Genomic DNA, 21,951 nt, shown 5'->3' with positions numbered 1-21,951 from the left:
AACAGTGTCAGTTTAGATTCTTGTTTCAGATAAGAAGGGAGGCCGTTCACATATATCAAGAACAGAAGGGGTCCCATGATCGAACCCTGTGGAACACCTAATGTAATTTCACCCCAGTTAGATGACTTGGGAAGCTTCCTTTAATCACTTAAACCGTATAAAGAAATTTTTTGCTTCCTGATCTGTAGGTATGACTTAAACCACTCATATGATGTTCAATTTATACCACAGAATTGTAATTACTGTAACATAAAGTCATGGTTCACACAACCAAATGCTTTGGATAAGTCACAGAAAATTCCTATTGGTGACATTTTACTATTTAAAGACTCTATTATATGGACAGTGAGACTGTATATTGCTGTCTCATGGAACAGCGTTTTTGAAATCCGAACTGTGATTTTCTGAGTATCTCATTACCGCTGAGATGGCTATCCAGTCTTGAGTGCATTGCTTTCTCGACGATTTTTGAAAATGCTGTGAGCAAGGATACTGGCTGGTAATTATTGACATCTCTGGTGTCCCCTTTTTTGGAAGGAGGCTGACAGTAGAACATTTTAACCTCTCTGGGAAAATACCTTCAGTTAGTGATGCATTACAGATATGACTCCGAACATCAGCTGTAACGGCCCCACATTGTTTTAATATCTTGTTAGAGATGTCATCTACTCCAACAGAACATATATTTTTCAAAGATCTAATGATTTTCCGTATTTCACAAGAGGTTTGTTAGATGAAATTACTCTGACTACGATTTCTCAAAACTGACTCTTCCATGTACTGCTTGGGTTTTTCTTGGTCTCATTCTCTTTAATTGTAAAACTGTCTATTCCAGCCATTACTTTTCCTGTCTCTCTTCTAACAACATTCAGTACTGATGTGATTTTATTTCCCAAGTTGTTAATTTAATCTCTAATATACATATTTTTTGATTTTCTCACAACTTTTCTCGGTATGTTACAATAATTTATATAGTGTAAAATTACTAATTCTTGCTGCCTCATACAATTTTCTTTTCCTTTCTGAAGACACTTTAATACCTGTAGTGATACAAGGTTTCTTTGAAAGCTGTTTGGAGTTACATTTAGTAATTTTTTGGGCTAACAGTGTTCAAACAGGGATATAAATTTATCAAGAAATATGTTACATTTATCGTTGGCATTTGGCTCATTATATACATCCCCCCAATTAACATTTCTTAAACTTTCTCTGAAGTCCTCTATAGATACTCTTACTTAATGGTTTCTGAACTGTACACATTGCTAAGATTTGTAAGTTAATCAGTTGTGCATCATAGTCTGATAATCCATTTATCACAGCGAAAGCATGTGTTAATTTTACATCCTCTTGCTGCATAAATACAATATCCATTAGAGTGCCAATGTCTTGAGTTATTTGTGTAAGGAAATTGATCAGTGATTCTAAGTTATATGTCATTAATAACACTTCTAGTTCACTTTTCCTATCAGAATTGCTTAGAAACCTATCAGAATTGCTTAAAGAGTGTACATTGAAATCACCACAGATTAACAACACATTCTTTTTGTCTGACCGACAGCATAATAGGGAGTCAAACTTTTTTATGAGTAGCTCCCAATCTCCTAGTGGGGACCTGTACACTGTTGCTTGTATCAACACTGCATTATCTAGCTGTAATTTACATGCACAAACTCCAAAATGCTGATCAACACAAAATTTGCTTATTTCTACAGTTTTATACTTATACCCTCGTTTTGTGTAAATGGCAACTCCTCCTTTATCCGTGCTAGATCTGCAAGTATGAGAAGCTAAACTATACCCATTTATACTGACACTTTCCATTCCCACAGTTACATGGTGTTCAGACAGGCGAAGTATATCAGACTCATTCTTATTTTTGAGATCATCTAAACACACCAAGAGCTCATCTACTTTATTTTTTATTCCCATGGTTATTTTGATAAAAGTAAATTGATACTACCCTTAGCTTTATCCCTATTTACTGTACATGAAGCTTCTTTTATTCTATTTTTCTTGACTATTTTCTGTCTGAACATTGGTTTTAACCTAAGAAACATGTTTGCCTGGTCCCATTAACCACATGGATCACACCTTGTGTGACTGTGGCCCCCCTTACAATATCTGCTGATAGCTAACATCTCTTTTCCCTTGCTATTTAGGGGCAGGCAATGTGTAATGTACCCCCACCCATAGCAATGGCATCAACTGGAACACCACTCATGTGAGATTTTGCCGGTGTCTGGAGCATCCTGTTTATCTTAGTACTAACATGCCTTACAGCGTTATTTACCCAGGGCCGATCATGGCACTGAAACCTCTACAAACCCCACATTTGTGTGCCCAGTTTCTGCTCCTGTTTTGTCCAGGTCACTCCTAATACTATATCTTAGATTCATAGCCCGGCTGTTACCTGCTCCCCCAACTGTAATTACCTGATGTTCCTTCTCAAAGTCCCTGAATAACTGACCTAAGTTTTCTGTCAACTGACTAAAGCTAGCACTTGGTTTCACAAAACTTGTGACCTGGTACCCTTCACCTAATTTCTCCTGAAGCGGCTGATCGACGCCCCTCCCATGACTGCTGCCTACAAGCAGAATTCTTTTTTTCCTGTTCTGATTTGAGCCCGAGCTGTCTTTTTTCTTTGAACTAATATTCTGTTTCAAACTACATTCAGCTACATCTGGATGAGGCTCTTCCTCCACTACTTCAGATAGCATGTCAAACTGATTTACTAAAGGAATTTCTACATTTTTCAGCAGTTTCCCTTTTCGCCCTTGGTTTGCTACATTTTCCCAGCACCCCATCTCTTTTTTCTCCCTCAGCCCACATAAGTCGAGATTTGCGTTTTCTAATTCAGCCTTAAAGGCACAAATCTTTGCCTCCTGTTCAGCAATGTTTCTATCCTATCTACATAACCTACATTGCCATGGAAGAACCTCATCAACTACCCCCGTTTCCTAGCCGCTACATTCACCCCAATGAAACCATAACCTACAGTCTCCACACAACACCCCCTCCTTCAGATTTCTACGGCAACCTCCACATTTGTCACACATGGTTTGATAGAAAAATTTACACAAAAATTTAGTCAAAACTTACACAAAATCAGAGAATAACGTGGCACAGTATCACGTATTTCAATATTAATCACTTAACTTAGCGAGAGCATCGTGGACGTGCGTCTGCCGGAAGGAGGGAGCCCAAACAAAGCAAAAAGATCTGCACATATCCACATAATGTTATGCATTTGTTGGAACAGTGACAGTGTGGTATACTACGAATTGCTTCCCCAAGGTGCAAACATCAGGGCTGACATTTATTGTCAACAGCTGAGACATCTTGCAGATTTAATCCTAGAACAACGACCAGGAAGACTTCGTGAAGTAATGCTACTCCATGATAACGGCCGCTCGCAGTCTGTTAGACTGACAATAATCCCAGGTTTGATGAAACTGTTAGTCGGAGGATAGAGGATGACGTCAGTGATATAGAACACGAAATAAATGAAAAAGACGACGATCTGACGACAACCAGTGATCATAGTTCTGCTAGCGAACAAGAGGATTATTGAGAAGTAGGACTTCAGGACAATAGCAATGAGGATCTTTCTGTTTCCCCAATAAAATGCATAATCCTAGTTAAAATCAAATGTGTTCTGCGTGGCGGGAAAGAAAAATGTAGATCCCAGCACTGAATGTTAATTTTGCTGACTTTATCTTTGTGACTGCCGAGGTCAGTATTTTGTGCAAGTTTAAACCCCGGAATTTAGTTTTATATGAAAATTTACTTGCTACAGAGATGTATAATTTTTCATAACGTAAAATACAGTTATCTAACAGTTTGTTTACGTGTGCTACTGAAAAAGCCACGCAAAATATTTGATTCTGGGTGATACAAGTGAAGTACTGCAGACTGTATTTAGTGCAGTAGAATCAACAACAAGGAGTATTTAAACAACATTTTAGTAATTGTAAACATTAATGTTATGCAACATAAATCAATATTTTCAACTGACTTATGTCTCGAATCTCGGTGTATGGCAGGCGCTCCGGAGACCACAACTCGTAGTGTATATTGCAGAAAATTCGCCTTTTGAGCTAACGGTTAAACACTGTTGAACTAACAATTGCTTTAATACAAGCATGGAAACGTAAAATCCTGTTAGATAAATTAAAGAACTTCAATCAGATCAGTTTCTGCATTATGTGCATTAAATGAGGGGGTAAGAGTGATGGAATGACTCACCGAGTCCTAGCGTGATAATTGTGAAATAACTACCCAGACAATGTTCTGCTAACTATGAACGGAAATTCGACGTAATGACTCGCGAAATACAAAACATTCTCTACCCACGTCACTCAAACATTTGTGCTCGCAGGAAACGGAAACAAAGTGTCAGATACTATCCCATTCATTGTACCCCGAGATGGAGGAAAACATGTCGATCGAAAATTCCCACATCATCACTAACAGAACAACCCAGATGAAAGCACGCGCCACACCAGAGGGAAGACAGACACACAACCGACGTCATCTATAAGTAACAACATTACCTCTGGTAACCCAAAGAGGTCTCCTCAAAGCACTATTCAGGAAGCAAGTTCTCTGTGGCAAAGATTACCGAACTCACTGCCACTTCTCTCATACAGTCACCTCTCACCCTCGAATTTGCCACATCTGAGACGGACCATCCCGTGTTGGCTCACCTTATTAAACCTCTCGCAGCTAAAATATTGTTGTAATCGTCGATTCAGATGATCAGTGGGATTCGTTGCCGAGTCCAAATGTACTACACGTGTAACTACACTATGGACACCAACACCGCAGAAGCGCTGGAAGTGGAAATGGAACAAGAGGCTGCGAAAGAGCCACGGAAACTCGCAGCTCTCCCGTGCTGCACCTGAAGAAGGCCTGAGGAGACACTCCAGGGCAAAGAAATTCCAGGTACAAGAAGCAGCTCCAGCGGCAGCTGCAGGAACGAGGAACGCTTTCTCTGTGCTGGATAGGCTCTTGTGTGGTTCAGAATAATACAACAGTTTAGTATTTACTTTCTTTGTCTAAAGTAAAACATTAAGCCTTATATGATGATGAATATAACAATATAAGCGTTTATACAGAGTGCAGAAAAACATTTTGATCGAAAGTCTAGAGCAGAAAGACAGCATCAAATGAAGGAATTTGAATACAGGAACTAGGGGTCCAAGATGATATTCCTGGCGGGTGTAAAACTAGTGTGCGCAGCGGAAAATAATGAACGCTAAATTGATGATTTTGCCCTGACTATCCCCCTGAAGCAGATCTTAGGATCTCTCTTAATGCTCTTTAACACATCAATTACAACCTCTACATGAATGAGTAAGGCAACTAATTCTTCTAAATGATAAACGTTGTTTCTTATTATAAATTTATTGTAGATTAAAAAACAACCCTTTATATTACAATTGTCTATATTTCCTGACTAAAAATTGCTAATCAATTGCCCAACTCTGCCCCTTTTTATGGCCACGCGATCTAACATAAATAACACGAAATGACTGACATCATTTACGTACCAAACACTAGAAGACACTACTTTCAAAGATGATCTACAGTGGTGTGGAACCTCAATGGAAATAAACTAGCATGATCACAGCTGTTTAGCTTTATTGCCAAAGTAAGCTGAAGCAATTAGTAATATCACCGTATGTACTGCGTCCGGAGTCTGGATTTCTTCCATCATCGCAGACGTGTACGAGAACCATCACTCGTCGGAGTGATGGTTCTCGTACACGTCTGCGACGATGGAAAACTCCAGCCACAAAATAAAACCCTTTCAATCACTAGGACGGCAGAAGGCGGTTCTCTGACTAATATACTCTGATACTGTCTTCTCCTCTCTGTGTCCTACAGACGAGAAACGCGAACTCTCAGCCACAAGGACGGAGTTCAGATAACGTCCCAACGTAAGTATAGGCAGAAGTATTGCTCTCAATCACTGAACACTGCATACCCAACGACGACTTCCAACCCAGAGGCGAAGTCCAGAATCGTGCAAGTTCCCAAGAGTACAGTGCCTAACCGTTCTAACTATAAACTCTCTTGAGAACAAAGACAGCCAGTCCGTCTGTACCAACAAAGCTGATACTGAGCGACCGTCACACACTTCTTCTCTCCACCACTGGCTCCCCAGCAAGGATCGGCTCCCCACCCTCGTAACACAGAAAAAGAAATCATATTCTCCAAACCACGGAATATTCTCCCTCTCTACAGATTCTTCCGAACGCCGACCAACCATATTTTAGTCTGTTGCCGTCCAGCGCGGAGAGTTTGTGAGGAAATACCTATACTCATACAATGGTACGCTTCTGAGTAAAATCTGCGGAAATAACCCAGCATGCGTGATTTCCGAGGTGACGCTTCCTCGCTCCTCTCAGCTGCGTCCGAGATTTTCATAGTTTCCGAAGTATAATCCTTCCGGCCTAGCTACAATACCGGTCAGCCGCCTCTGTATTGTGTTTCCGCGGCCAGGTGTCCAGACCGTCCGTCTTGGCACTTCCTGTGTCAAGCAGGACCAGCACACCTGTGAGGGCTTTTTTCCACCCCGGGCTTCAGTTCCGCCTGCCGTTTCACCTCCACTGCCGTTCCAACTTCTACTAGTACAGGCAATCATTCATTACGCCGTTTTGATAATCAAGACACTCCGTCATCTTTCATGCAAAAGTGTTATCAATTATTTACAAGGCGTACGTGACAATGTCAGTCTGATTTAAATATTCATATATATCATGTACAGCCTATCAAATGATACCTAATTGTGGTTGTAGATCACGGCAAACTATGTATATGAGTGCTTGTAAGGTGCGAAATTATAGCCACCTTACAGGGGTCGCAGTTGCATGTTTTCGGCGCTACATGAACGTAATTGAGATCTAGAATATGCTCGTCTTTATTCAAAATGAAAAGTAATTCACGGCAAATGTATACGTAAACGAAATGTTTGGACTAACTAATCGCCACGATGAGAACAAGAAAAACAAAGCAGCACATACTGGTGTATTGTTCATAGCTGACGTATTGTACAGTACTTCTTTAGTAATGAAAACACATGTCCATGTCTCATGTCTCAACATGTCCTAAAAAGCACTCCGTCTTCAGGCCACGAGTGGCCTACCGGGACCATCCGACCGCCGTGTCATCCTCAGTGGAGGATGCGGGTAGGAGGGGCGTGGGGTCAGCTCACCACTCTCCCGGTCGTTATGACGGTATTCTTGACCGAAGCCGCTACTGGTCGGTCGAGTAGCTCCTCAATTGGCATCACGAGGCTGAGTGCACCCCGAAAAATGGCAGCAGCGCATGCCGGCCTGGATGGTCACCAATCCAAGTGCCGACCACTCCCGACAGCGCTTAACTTCGGTGATCTCACGGGAACCGGTGTATCCACTACGGCAAGGCCGTTGCTTGTCCTAAAAACGCCAAAGTAAATGAAAAATGAGCATGATTTTGTACGTAGACATGCCACCACTTAATTAACATGTGTCGTAGCAGATATCAAACTGACCACAGTGTTCACGCTGGCTGGAACATAGCGGCGATGCAGGGATTGGCGTCTTCCCTGAAATATGCCAGGAATATTCTGAATCATTTCTGCTGCTGCCATAATGCTAGCGACCAAGTCCTGTCCATCCTCAACTGGTGTTGCATACATGCTGTCTTTCATGGTACCCGCGAGGAAAAAAAATCCAACAGTGTCAAGTATGGCGAAACTGGAGGTCACCGCGTTGGTCCACCGCGTCCGATCCATCTGTCAGCAAATGCCCTGTCTAGGTGATCCCACACAGTTGTGCCGTCATGTTGGAACCAAAGGTTCTGCCTAACTCCAAGCGGTACGTCTTGAAGAAGTGGTGGCAATACTTGCAGAAAAAAATGGCTCTGAGCACTATGGGACTTAACATCTGAGGCCATCAGTCCCCTAGAACTTAGAACTACTTAAACCTAACTAACCTAAGGACATCACACACATCCATGCCCGAGGCAGGATTCGAACCTACGACCGTAGCAGCAACGCGGTTCTGGACCTAAGCGCCTAGAACCGGTCGGTCACAGCGGCCGACTTGACGCATGTAGCGCCGTAAATATGCAACGGCAACCCCTAGCACCTGTACTAAAATTCCTTCGTTTTTTGCTGTCTTTCTCCCTTACACTTGGCCAAATTGTTTTTCCGCACCCTGTATACTAACACGGAAGATTTCTGTTTCGCTTCGCCTCTCATATTTTCCTCCAGTGCAGGCTTCTTATCTGATCACAGCCGCGCGCATTGTTTTTGTGTCTTTGTTTACTGCAGAAAAGACTTGTGGGCACCTATCTTTGTCCCCTGACAGTACTATGCCATTTTTGATAACTCTGAGGAAAGCGTGTTCTTGCAAAATACAGCAGAACCGTTACGTATTGTGTGGCCTAGTGGGGTGACGGTAAGTTGGTTGTCAGTGGGTGGTTGCGCAAGCCGTCGTGTTGGGTGCGGAATGTCAGTCGGGTTGCGGACGTGCGGCCGTCCTTGCAGCGGTTGGACCGCTGCCTGCCGGAAAGGCCAAGGCGAGGCCCACTCCACTGTGAGCCGCGCCTGACTCACTACCAGAGGCGCCTGTCTGCCCCAAGAGGCGCCTTTGTGTCCAGCAGCAGGTGTCAGCCGGCTGTTGGTCGTCGTATATGTACGACTATCAGGGACACAGTTTTAACTAACATCCCGGAAAAACCGAGCTGCGAACGTGAAACTTGGCGACGGTGTTCCTCATTCTCTACATAGTCACCCTTCAGTGCGTCATTTTTTTCCCGACAATTGATGAGATGGAGGAGACCTTGGTTGTAGAGGTCAGCACATCCGCTATTCAGTACACGTTCCACCTCGAACATCACCGTGTCCTATTTCTGAAAATACATCAACATCTATACTCCGCAAAGTTGTACAGCGACTGCCTAAGACTCGGGAAATTTCCAGCAATCTGGAAAAAAGGAAACATAGTTATAATCAAAAAGGGCCCGGGAAAAGATCTCACGGAAATCAAATCGTATAGATCCATTTGTCTATTGGACCTACTGGGCAAACGATTTGAGAGGCTGCTAGCAGACGGACTGACAGCACACCGTATACTGTGCGGGGTGAGTGACAGACAATTCGGCTTTCGGTCGGGACGGTCTGCGTCTGACGCAATCGCCCTGGCCGCCGAGGTCTGCGACTCAGCCCCGCACAAGTATGTCGTCGGCATCATGGTGGATACCAGTGGCGCCTTCGGCAACCTCACTCTTCTCCTGCTTGCGGGAGAACTGTCCAGGGCTGCTATATGGCTGTCTGGGGAGCTATTGTGCAGACAGGGAGGTCTGGCTATCGACCCCTAGCGGCAAAGTCAGTAGAACAGTAACCAAAGGATGTCCTCAGGGCTCTGTCCTAGGACCTCTCTTTTGGGACATCAAAATGGAGCCGCTACTGGAAGATCTGAAGGGTAGTGACGATGTGCTAGAGGTCATAGCATATGCCGACGACCTCTTCCTGCTGGTCGGCGGCCACAGTCGCGAGGACCTAGAGCCCAAAGTAGAGGGAGCCATAACTATACTGACAACATGGTGTCACAAGGCTAAAATGACTATCGCGCCTAGTTTGTAACCTCCCCGCAAAATTTTAAAAGTATTCTTATTCAAATGCAAATGGACATAGAGCTAAGTGTAACTTCTGAGCAATAAAAATAATTTATGGACAATGATAATCAATGAGAACTAGCAATCTGACCCATGTGTAAGCTCCCCACAAAAAATTTAAGTAAATTCAATGATAATGAAATCTCAGTGACAATGAAAACGCAAATAGACCGAAATGTCGATCTTAGGCCCTGTGCAATCGCAAATATTCTTTGAATTTAAGTGAAACTTTTCTTTAAGGAAATGCATGGGAAACTTTCTTTCAATTCAAATGATGGTTTTCTTAAAAAATTGCTTTGAAAACAAAATTATTATTGGGGCGATTCTTGAACAAATTAATTACAGTTAAGATACATTACATTCTCAGATGTGCGCAATGCTGCTTCATTACCTTATTTAAAAAATATACCTCGTCCTGAATCTTGACCAGAGGGCCATGTCGACGCCCGCCGACTCCACACACACAACTCCGACTGTCTCGCGCGCGCTACTACATGCTCTCGCGACTGCAACTACCGACTCCCTACATGCAACTGAACTCTCTCGCAACTCGACCGCCACTGCACTGAACTCTCGCGCGGTCAAGCGCAGACTAGCAACGATAAATAACTCCCTGGTCAGAGATTCTGTCATGCCTCGCCATCGCTGCTACTGAATACGTACGTGTTTCATAACCCTCCACTGGAGGGGGGGGGGGGGGCAAAAATTTGGCAGCGATGGTGAGTCATTTGGACTTGCCATGAGCAACAAATTTTTTCTTAATTAATTAACTTTTACAATTTACAGAGTATTCAGATGTAGAGGTGTAGAACATGAAGTAAATATAGTGCACATGCACTGAGTACAGAACATATCAGGCAAAGACAAAATATATACAAAACATATTCACAATTGGCAAAAGTGCACACGCACAGTAGTTCAGAACATATCAGGGAATGACAAAATATATATACAATGAGTAGAAATCATGTTAACAAATGACAAATATGCACATGCACTGTAGTTCAGAATATATCATCAAATTACAAAATGTATGTACAATGAATACAAATCATATTGATAAATTACAAAAGTGCACACACACTGTAGTACAGAACATATCAGAAAACCACAAAATGTATACGTAATGAGTACAAATGGCATAAAGTGCACACGCACTGTAAAACTCTCTAAAATTTTTACGACAAATAAACCTAATGAGTACAAATCATATTGACAAATGGCGAAAGTGCACACGCACTGTAGTTCAGAACATATCAGCAAATCACAAAATGAGTACAAATCATATTAACAAGTGGTATAGAGTGCACACGCACTGTAATACTCTCTAGTATTTTTCTACAACAAACAAACAAAACAAGGAGTGTAATAAAGTGCACATGCACTATAGAAGTCTTTAGTAATTTCACGACAACTGATGTTATTAACAAATGAAAGGAAGTACACACGCACTGTATATGACTTTTTCATTTTACAAGAATTAGGAAAGGAATAGGAAGGATTGCGTCATGGTTGTAGCACTTAGGTTGCACGCAGCTGCACTGAAAGTCCATATCCTTCCACAGAAGTACAACACCAAGTGAGACAATCTGAAGTTCTTTTCCCAGAAGTATTTATCAGCGTAGCCAAGACACTGAAATGTCGTAGTAATATTCCATGTTATCATTTTGGCAGTACATCAGGTACACCAAACAGTGGGACCATAATAATGTCTCCATCGCTCACGGTGGTGGACAGCATGTCGTGTCAACACCACGCTCTTACAAGGCACACCAACGTAGAATTAGTGCAAAAACCAAATATAGTGCTCCATGATCATGAGAATGGACAGGACAAATGGATATTGCAGTAATTCGGGGTAGTTAGCTCAGAAGGTGAAGGACATTAAGTCACATAGTAGTCTTCATTGAGAATTACAGTAGTAGTTTGCGGCATTCATAACCCAGTTATTGAACATTTCTGTACAATGTATTTAGTATTACAGAATAATGTTCATAAAATTAACTGAATATAGCAATTATTGGCATCATGGGTAATCGTATTACAATAAACAGTGGCATTCCTTGGCCAGTTACAAAGTATATTTAGTATGACAGAATAATGTTCATAAAATTAACTGATTATAGTGAACATTGGCACTTATTGGCCGGTTATAAACCATCAGAAGTCATCATTGAAAAGGAGAGTCAATTATTGGCATAGCATTAACATAATTCATTGAGTTATACTAATTATTGGCACTCATTGGCCAGTTACAAAACATCAAAAATCATCATTGAAAACAGGAGCTAATGAATGGCATAGTATTAACATAATTCATTTAGTTATACTAGTTATTGGCACTCATTGGCCAGTTACCAAAACATCAAAAGTCATCATTGAAAATAGGAGCTAATGAATGGTATAGTATTAACATAATTCATTTAGTTACACTAATTATTGGCACTCAGTGGCCAGCAAGTATTGAATAGTACAAAACATTGTTCATCATTCAGTATTATTCAGAACTCTCTTAAATGGGTAGCATTATTTGGAACTGGTGATACATTTTTTTTAGCAATGCATTGCTTTGGGTAATTATTAGGGAAAGCAAGAAGAGAAAAAGAAAAAAAAATTGCTTCTGGGTTGTTCCTGTAAATGAAAAATGAGTAACGTCATTCGTCATGAGTCAGCTGTAGCAAGGTTATGAAACAAGGAAGTATATGTGATCACATTTATAAATGATAGACACAACTGGGTAAAAAAAATGCAAGTACTAGTACAGGTTTAATAAGTAACAGGTTTAGTAAGTATCATGAAAAGCTTCTCCTGAAAAAAAATACAAAATGGATTATTGAGCTGAAAGAAGAAACGCATACTATGCTGAAAAGTAGTGAACTTCGAATTAACAGGTAGTGAAATATGTATAAAAAATGTGTTCCATAGCTGTCCTTTCCAAAACCTTCAGTCATCATACCATACGATATAAAACATACTGTCAAAACAAACTGCAACAAATACTTAAATAACTACATAGCATAAATACATAAAGTTCAACATCATTCTCATATGTAAAAAAAAAAAAAAACTTCATTATCCTTCACTTCATTATCCATATTATCATAACTCCATTATTATCATCACCGGTAAAGAAAAAACTTCATTATCCATAGTAGCATATTCTTCATCATTACTCTTCATCAGCATTCATTATCATCTGCAAAAATATCACTTCATTACTCATTACACAACTATTCCTTATTTCTATCATATTTCATCACTAAAACTAAGATGTGTAGTTCTGTCTGACAGCCTGCATCAATCGCCTTGTATTCTGAAAGAAAAAATTAGTTAAGACTGCTATTCTACGATGTATAGTATATTCTTGTTAATGCTTGTTAATTCTGATCCATTTACTCTTCCTCATAAGGTTTTTGTATCTTCTTTCGTCTATTCCGTAGTTGAAATTCCCATTTCTGTTTAATTTATTTCTTTCACGCATCATTTCTTTCTGAAATTGATGAACAAAGATTAATGTCTTGCATTTAAATCATATACTCACTAAATAATGACTGGTTTATAGTAACATAATTTGAGCATACAGCAGACCATGACAGAAAACGTAATATGTCAAAAGCATAGACAGTGTTCAAAGGCAAAAATGTACACAGAATATCACAATGCAGCAGCAAAAAAAAAAAAAAAATGTAAAACAGTCACGATGTTGAGATATCATAGGGAAAAAAATGTGAAAGTCAACTGGTGTGTGTTTTACCTTAACTATTTCACAGTGCATACAAACAAAACATGAAAACAATCGTACATACATAAGAAAGACAAAATGTGACGTTCGTTGTGTTCAGCTTGTATATAGTGTAGTTAATAGAAGCGAGAATTAAAGACTTTAATGGAGAGAGAATTTGATAAAATTAATGTCACTACATAGAATTGCATAATTATTCATAAAATACGTAAGTTTGTCTGGAAAAATATGCACGGTCTGGTGTGTAACGACAAGAAAAGCGACCTGCTAACCTTACCTTACCGGGCACTTGCCAAGAAAAAATACGATAGTCATCAAAAATTAGTCACATAAATATAATTGCATAAGTGGTCATAAAATGTGTAAGTTCATCTGGAAAATATGCACGGTCTGATGTGTAACGACAAGAAGAGCGACCTGCTAACCTTACCTTGCCGGGCACTTGCCAAGAAAAAATACGATAGTCATCAATAAGTAGTCACATAATTATAATTGCATAAGTGGTCATAAAAATTAGTAAATGGCATCATAGCATGTTAAATCATAAAGTGGTTTCATTCAATAAAGGGTTTAATGTTCGACACATGGTGGTTGCCCTTACTTTTCCTGGTTCTCAAAGTTTCGACGTGTACAACATTGGTGTGAGGAATGCTGCGAATCCGATATGGACCTGCGTATAGAAGTTCAAATTTACTGCACTTACCTTTTATTCTGCTGGATAAATAGTGTGTACGTACTAATATCTTCTGTCCAATGTGAAAGTCACGGCGTGTACAAACCTGTTTTTGCTGTCTTCTCCGGCGCTCTGTGGCACGTTTGATGTTGTTCAGCGCAATGTTAATTATTTCATGGTGTCGTAATCGACGAGATGTAGGAAAGTTTACTAATTCTTTAATTTTGTTAGGTGGTTCAGCATTTTTCAGTATAACAGACGGAGATAGCATAGTGGATTCATTTGGTATGGAATTAATTACATCTTGGAATGAGAATATGTGTGTGTCCCAATCAATATGTCTTTTGTGGCCGTATATTCTACACAGTTTACCAATTTCTTTCATTAATCGTTCACAAGGGTTCGAAGAAGCATGGTACCTGGATATATAGATCGGAGAAATATTTCTAGCTCGTAACATGCGTGTCCATATAGCAGAACGAAATTGTGATCCATTATCAGAAATTACTTTCAACACATGCCCTACATGAAATAGAAAATGTTTTACAAATGCTTTCGAAACGGTTTTAGCAGTAGCCTTGCGCAACGGAGTGAAAGTAACAAATTTTGAAGTGAGTTCAACAGCGACAAAGATGTAGCAAAAACCTCTGTTAGTTCTCGGAATTGGACCAAAAATGTCTACTGCGGCCATATGTCTTAATTTAACAGGTACAATGGGATATAATGGAGGAATATGTGAAGTGGTGTCTGACTTAGCTTTCTGGCAAATGTTACATGACGCTAAAACTCGTCGTATACGTTTCTCCATGTTGGTAAAATAACAGTTCTGTCTCAGTATAAGAAAACATTTTCTGGCTCCGCAATGTACATAAATTAAATGAGTATACCATATTAATTTGTTAACCAGTTCGTTAGGAATGCATAATAACCAATTGTTGCTGTCAGGATGAGAGCGGCGAAATATAATGTCATTGCGTACAGTGTAATGGTTTCTAATCGTAACATTATTCTTATTTTGCCAGAGGTGTTTAATTTCTTTCCACACGTTGTCTTTATTTTGCTCTTTTGCTATGTCCTGTAATGACGACGAAATAAAATTTTCAAATGCAACTTGCTGAATGTACATGACGCTGAAATTTGCTTTGCAGAAGTTGGTTGCGATGTCACGCTGATTGTTGCTGAGAGAACGAGAAAGTGCGTCTGCTATAACATTTTGTGTGCCGGGAATGTGAACTATTGTAAAATTAAATTCCTGTAAATAAAGCTTCCATCTGCTTAATCTGTCGTGAGTGAATTTAGCCGAAAGTAAAAATTGTATCGCTCTGTGATCTGTGTAAACGGTGATGTCTGCCATAAAGAAAGTGCCGAAATCTCGTAAAAGCCCATACAACACATAATGTTTCCAGTTCTGTAACGGAATAATTTCGTTCAGCAGGTGACAGAATGCGGCTTGCAAATGCGATGTTTTTGATTACTGTAGAGCCATCTTCTTCAATTTCCTGAAAAATATGTACGCCTAAAGCGGTGTTAGAACTGTCGGTGGCGATGGAAAAATTTCTGGTAAGATCTGGGTGCGATAAAAGTGGAGCATTCAACAAGGCTTCTTTCATGTTCATGAATTCAGAATGTGCTTGCTTATCCCAGGACCAAATAGTGTTTTTACCTGTTAATTGGCATAATCTAGGTGTGTCTAAAGCAGAGTGATGAATAAATTTGCGAAAAAAGTTAATTAAGCCCAAAAAACTGCGTAATTGTTTCTTTGTCGTAGGAACAGTAATGTCACGTAGAGCTTGAAGTTTTTCCGGATCAGGCGCAACGCCTTCTGCTGAAATTACGTGTCCAAGAAATTTTATAGAATTTTTGCCAAAGTGCGATTTACTAAGATTAACTGTAAGTCCTTGTGCATGAAAAGTTTGTAACAGACGTTCAAGAATCATATTGTGTTCAGACCAGTTAGCTTCTGCGATAAGAATGTCATCTACGTACGTCGTGATAATGTCTTTCATGCAAACGTGTGTCGGATGGCGTCAAAATTAATAACATTTTCGTGAACAAGATTCTGCGTGTCAAAATTATGGCTTACGTTACTGGAATATGCAACCTGTACTGTATCTGGTCAAATTCTATCTGACGTGTTATTATTTTCTGGAGAATGTTGCGGCATTTCAACTATTTGAACTGTACTATTATTTCTTCCTGACGTATTACGCTATGGATGACACCTATTGTCTGGTTCATTCATGATAATATGTTGTTGCTGAAGTTCTTGCTGCTGAAAAGATCGACTGTTATTAAATATACGCTGAAAATTGTGCTCATCATTTTTACGTCTGTCATGATAGTAATTTCTATAGGGCGCATTGCGATACGAGTTGAAATAGTGTGTTGTCTGTACGTAGTTATTTCTTCGCTGCCGTGCGTTACTATTTGTTGTACCTGGGACTATAAGTGTACGCGGCGAAACATTAAAGCTTGGTTGACCTTGTAGACTGCATTGTTGGTTAGGTATGCTAAGCGGCTGGTTTTGTTGCTGTTGTTGTGAAAAACCTCTATTGTAACCAAAAATGTGTTTGCTATTGCTGATAATTTTGTACATACTGATGATTACGATTTTATCTGATATTAAAATTACGGCGGTAGTTCTGGAGTGCCTAATGAAAATTGTCACTTTCGGTAAAAAATTTGTCATATCGGGTTTTCATTATATTTTACTTAATTCTAGGTAGAGCAAAAAATGGTTCAAATGGCTCTGAGCACTATGGGACTCAACTGCTGAGGTCATTAGTCCCCTAGAACTTAGAACTAGTTAAACCTAACTAACCTAAGGACATCACAAACATCCATGCCCGAGGCAGGATTCGAACCTGCGACCGTAGCGGTCTTGCGGTTCCAGACTGCAGCGCCTTTAACCGCACGGCCACTTCGGCCGGCTAGGTAGAGCAAAAGTTAAAGAGCTATTTTGATAGATATAAAGGATAGTAGAAGAGAAGGCAGCAGTGCAGAAAACTAAAGATGAAACAGCACTACTACAGCCGGGGCCCTATGCTCGCTACGGCACATATTCATTAAAGCGTAATGAATACCCTGAGGTCAATTACGCACTGCAAATGAGTTTTAGCTTTTGCGTTACAGGCAATGGTGGTAAAATTTCAAAAGCAAGTTGTTGTATCCATACTAATTCCACTTTCTGCATTATAGGCAATGCTGATGAAAATACAATAGCAAATTGTCTTATCGGGTTCAAAGCTAGTTTCTGCATTACAGGTAATAGCGGTGAAAATACAATGACAAATTGTCGTATACGGTGCAAATCGTGTATCTGTGCTCTGTCATTATTAAGCTCTTTCGATTTTTTTACACATACAAATTGCTTATACTCAACGTTCTTATCACTGAATTTGAGAACACGTTCCGGTTTCTGTGAGAATCTGTTTGTCTGTGTCATTTCGGATTTCAAGTTGCGCAGCTTTTCAGATTTTAAGTCGCGTGACTTTTCGGATTTTAAGTCGCGTAGTCTCTGTAAATTGCTCAAATTATACGCGCTCCGTAACTCTTGACAAATGCTCGCAACGTGGCGGATTCTGTGACGTATTGGTGACTGAAATAGTTTTCAATTCTGTTACTTTAATACTATCGTCAGTTTGGTTGTTCTGTCGTTCACTTTTATTATTGACATCCGTATTCAGAGTATGTGAGACTTCCAGTGACTCTAAATTAAACTCGTCGCGAATCTGTACTGCGTTTTTAGGGTATTGTTCAGTGACTGCATTAATTTCGTCTTGATGTGATTCTGTTGTGCCTACACGTGTACTACTTAATTCTTGTGCAACAGTGTCAACTTCCTCATTACTGTTATTAGCACAAGCCTTAGTATCCACACGTAATTGTTCTTTAGTGTCCTGACATTGCACGGTAACAGCTGTAATCTGTTCACTAACTTGTTTGTTCTGTTCATTAACGTTGTCGTGTTTTTCGTTCCGCTGTTTAATACTTTCAGAAAATTCTTTGTTCCCTTCTATAAATTCTTCGTGCTGTTCATCAAGGTTTTTAATTATTTGCAGCAATAATGCTATAATTTGATCCCGCCTGCTAATCGGATGCGCATTGTTAGTTACTACCTCGGAATTAAATAAATCTGTCCTACTTTGTGTATCCTGTCCATTTTCATTAGAAAAATTTGTATGAACGTTATTTAAATTTTCCAAACCGGGTGTGTTAAGCTGGGCAGCGCTCATTACAATAGGGCGCCCCGCGTCATCAATTGTCGTCAAATTAACAGAGAAGACAATTGAGTTCATTTGTTCATCATTAAGATAAAACTCATCATTAGTGGTTGGAACGCACTGATTGTCAGTGAACGCAGGATTGTCATCATTACACTGCGTGTCACAAGTACTATCAGTAAAGTTGTTTAAGTCGGTAATTTCGTTCATAATACCTCGCGATACACTATTCACAGTCTTTCGCGGCATTTTCACAATAGTCACAATTGTTCACAAAAGAAATAAGCACAAATGCAAAAGGCAACAAACAAAAATACAACAGAGCAACGAATTGCCGATGATCTGAGGAAAGAAAGTCATAAAATTAGTGAAAGCGTTGCGCCAAATGCTAATTATATTAAGTAAATAAGAGCAGATATCTGACTACTTTTCAGAAGATTCTCTACGAAATACGATCCTGGACCGGGTGTCGCCAAGTGTAACCTCCCCGCAAAATTTTAAAAGTATTCTTATTCAAATGCAAATGGACATAGAGCTAAGTGTAACTTCCGAGCAATAAAAATAATTTATGGACAATGACAATAAATGAGAACTAGCAATCTGACCCACGTGTAAGCTCCCCACAAAAAAAATGTAAGTCAATTCAATGATAATGAAATCTCAGTGACAATGAAAACGCAAATAGACCGAAATGTCGATCTTAGGCCCTGTGCAATCGCAAATATTCTTTGAATTTAAGTGAAACTTTTCTTTAAGGAAATGCATGGGAAACTTTCTTTCAATTCAAATGATGGTTTTCTTAAAAAATTGCTTTGAAAACAAAATTATTATTGGGGCGATTCTTGAACAAATTAATTACAGTTAAGATACATTACATTCTCAGATGTGCGCAATGCTGCTTCATTACCTTATTTAAAAAATATACCTCGTCCTGAATCTTGACCAGAGGGCCATGTCGACGCCCGCCGACTCCACACACACAACTCCGACTGTCTCGCGCGCGCTACTACATGCTCTCGCGACTGCAACTACCGACTCCCTACATGCAACTGAACTCTCTCGCAACTCGACCGCCACTGCACTGAACTCTCGCGCGGTCAAGCGCAGACTAGCAACGATAAATAACTCTCTGGTCAGAGATTCTGTCATGCCTCGCCATCGCTGCTACTGAATACGTACGTGTTTCAAGTTATATCTCTTACTCAAAGGCCAACTTGTCAGAAATCCCACAGTGAGAATCAGTGGCTCACCAGTTCTTCGGCGCCGTGAGGCCCGACATCTAGGTGTAGTCATCGACAATAGGTGGAACTTCGCATCTCATATTGATACTGTATCTCAAAGATCTTTAGTACTGCTAAATAACCTCACTGGGATAGGCCACAAATGCTTTCATCTTCCACCCAATCTAATAAAACTGTACCACACCAGTATTCTAACATCAATAGTTGGATCAGGGGTCTGGGCAGACAGATTCATGAGGGTCATGCCTGCAATGGCCGTAAGAAGTGTGCAGCGCAATATGCTCCTGCGTTCAGCAGGAGCATACAGAACAACACCTGGAGGGGCGCTTCTTGTGCTAATGGGGAACTGTCCACCGGACATTAAAATCCGAGAGCAGGCCGCCTGGTACTGGGTGAAGAAGGAGAAAAGGGATAAGATAATGGAGATACTGGGGGTTTATGCTAGGGATAAAACCGCAATTAAAAAGAGAGGGATAGAACTATGGCAGGAACAGTGGAACAACGAGGATACGGGGCGCAGAACTTATCAGCTGTTACCGGACATAGAGGAACGAGTAAAGCTAACGTACTTCATGCCTACGAGAGGAATGCTGCACTTTCTTACTGGACATGGCTCCTACCCGACATGTCTATGTCGGTTTGGAAAGCTGGCTACACCCGCGTGTGACTGTGGCGCTGTGCAAGGCACGCCAGAACATGTGGTGTATGAGTGGCCCCTCTTCGATGACGCAGCAAACGAACTAAGACAACAACTTCCGAATAACGACACGTATCATCTGTTAAGGCAAGATGACACCTTCAATGTCTTAAACAAATTGACAGATGAGATTTCGAAATAAGTCCTTAGGAAATTTCTAAAGGACAACCAGTGAAAATCACACCAACTTAGACTCGTGCACCTTTCCTGTTCCGCCGGGCCTGGACTTGGCCAGCCGCTTCACGGCTGGGATCCGCCTTGCTCTGGACTAGGCGGAGAGGGTGTACATCATAACCGGATAGGACACGCACCAACTGTGACACTAGATTTAAAAATAGGTTAGCACGTGGCAAGATAGGATAAGGTTTTCTAGGATAGACTGCAACGATATCAAGTTACTGGCCACCCCAGTGACAGGGGCACGCCCACTGGGATTAGCTCAGTGGGCCAGGCCAAACATCCATCAGGTTTATAGATCACTAGCACACCTGTAACGCTGCAGGTAGCATAAGTTTTGTAGATTAGGTAGAAATAGGAACCCTGTAGTGGTAAGATCAAAATCTAAGATTTACCTGTAGTGTGAAAAAATAGCTGCGATAGTGTGTATGAAATTAGGACCCACTAATGTACTCAGGTAGTGGGCTAATATGTAAAAAAATACAATAATTTGAATAAAGATTTTTTTTAAAAAAAGAGTGCCGACCATCTCGGTGACGCTTTCGCGCTTACTATTTCCTCTATCGATCCTGTCTCGTACGGATCCCCAACTGACGTGCAATATTCAAGTATTGGTCGAACCAGTGTTTTGTAAGCTACCTCCTTTCTTGATAAACAATATTTCCTGAGGATTCTTCGACTCAAGCTCCGTCTGGCATCTGCTTCTTGCGGTTAATTTTATATGGTTGTTCCACTTCAAATCGCTCCGTACGCATACTCCTGGAAAAAATCAACCTGTGACCATACAGGTGCTAGTCTTCTACATATACGAGGTGTGGCTAGAAAAAAACCGGACTAGTATTGGTGAAACAATAAAACGAATGCAATAAGGCTGAAAGTCGCGTGGCCTGTCACGTGACTCTCGCTCCGTCTACTGCTCGAGTTTCATCTGCCTCCTGCACTCAGTCTGCCCGTGGCGTCTGTTTTAAGTAGTTGACGTTTTGTCTGTACGTCGGAAAATGTTGAGTGTACAGAAAGAACAGCGTGTTAACATCAAATTTTGTTTCAAACTAGGAAAATCTGCAAGTGAAACGTTTGTAATGTTACAACAAGTGTACGGCGATGATTGTTTATCGCGAACACAAGTGTTTGAGTGGTTTAAACGATTTAAAGATGGCCGCGAAGACAGCAGTGATGACACTCACACTGGCAGACCATTGTCAGCAAAAACTGATGCAAACATTGAAAAAATCGGTAAACTTGTTCGACAAGATCGCCGTTTAACAATCAGAGCAGTGTCTGAGTTAACAGGAGTTGACAAGGAAAGTGTTAGGCAGATTCTTCATGAAAGTTTCAACATGAACAAAGTGTGTTCAAAAATGGTTCCAAAGTGTCTCACAATTGAACAGAAGGAACGCCGAAGAATGATTTGTTCTGACATTCTGGAAAACATTGAAAGTGATCCCACCTTCTTACAAAATGTTATTACTTGCGATGAATCGTGGTTTTTTACTTACGATCCCGAAACTAAACGCCAATCGATGCATTGGAAA

General features: G+C 40.5%; 1 long non-coding RNA gene across 2 annotated transcripts in view; it reads right to left on the bottom strand.

Moving 5' to 3' along the window:
• Positions 1 to 19,322, bottom strand: part of LOC126234291 (uncharacterized) — an 86,652-nt gene extending 67,330 nt beyond the window's left edge. The window contains exon 1 of one of the 2 annotated variants that reach the window (XR_007544705.1): positions 19,212 to 19,322. This is a non-coding gene — a long non-coding RNA (uncharacterized LOC126234291). Of the gene's footprint in view, positions 1 to 10,057; positions 10,169 to 19,211 lie in introns of those variants that run through there. The other variant, XR_007544706.1, reaches the window with a different exon arrangement.
• Between the last annotated feature and the right edge of the window lie 2,629 nt (positions 19,323 to 21,951).

Source organism: Schistocerca nitens, chromosome 2 (assembly GCF_023898315.1).
Source record: "Schistocerca nitens isolate TAMUIC-IGC-003100 chromosome 2, iqSchNite1.1, whole genome shotgun sequence".
Taxonomy (NCBI): Eukaryota; Metazoa; Arthropoda; class Insecta; order Orthoptera; family Acrididae; genus Schistocerca; species Schistocerca nitens.
Note: the sequence above shows the minus strand (reverse complement) of the source record. Positions and strands in the feature narration are given on the sequence as shown.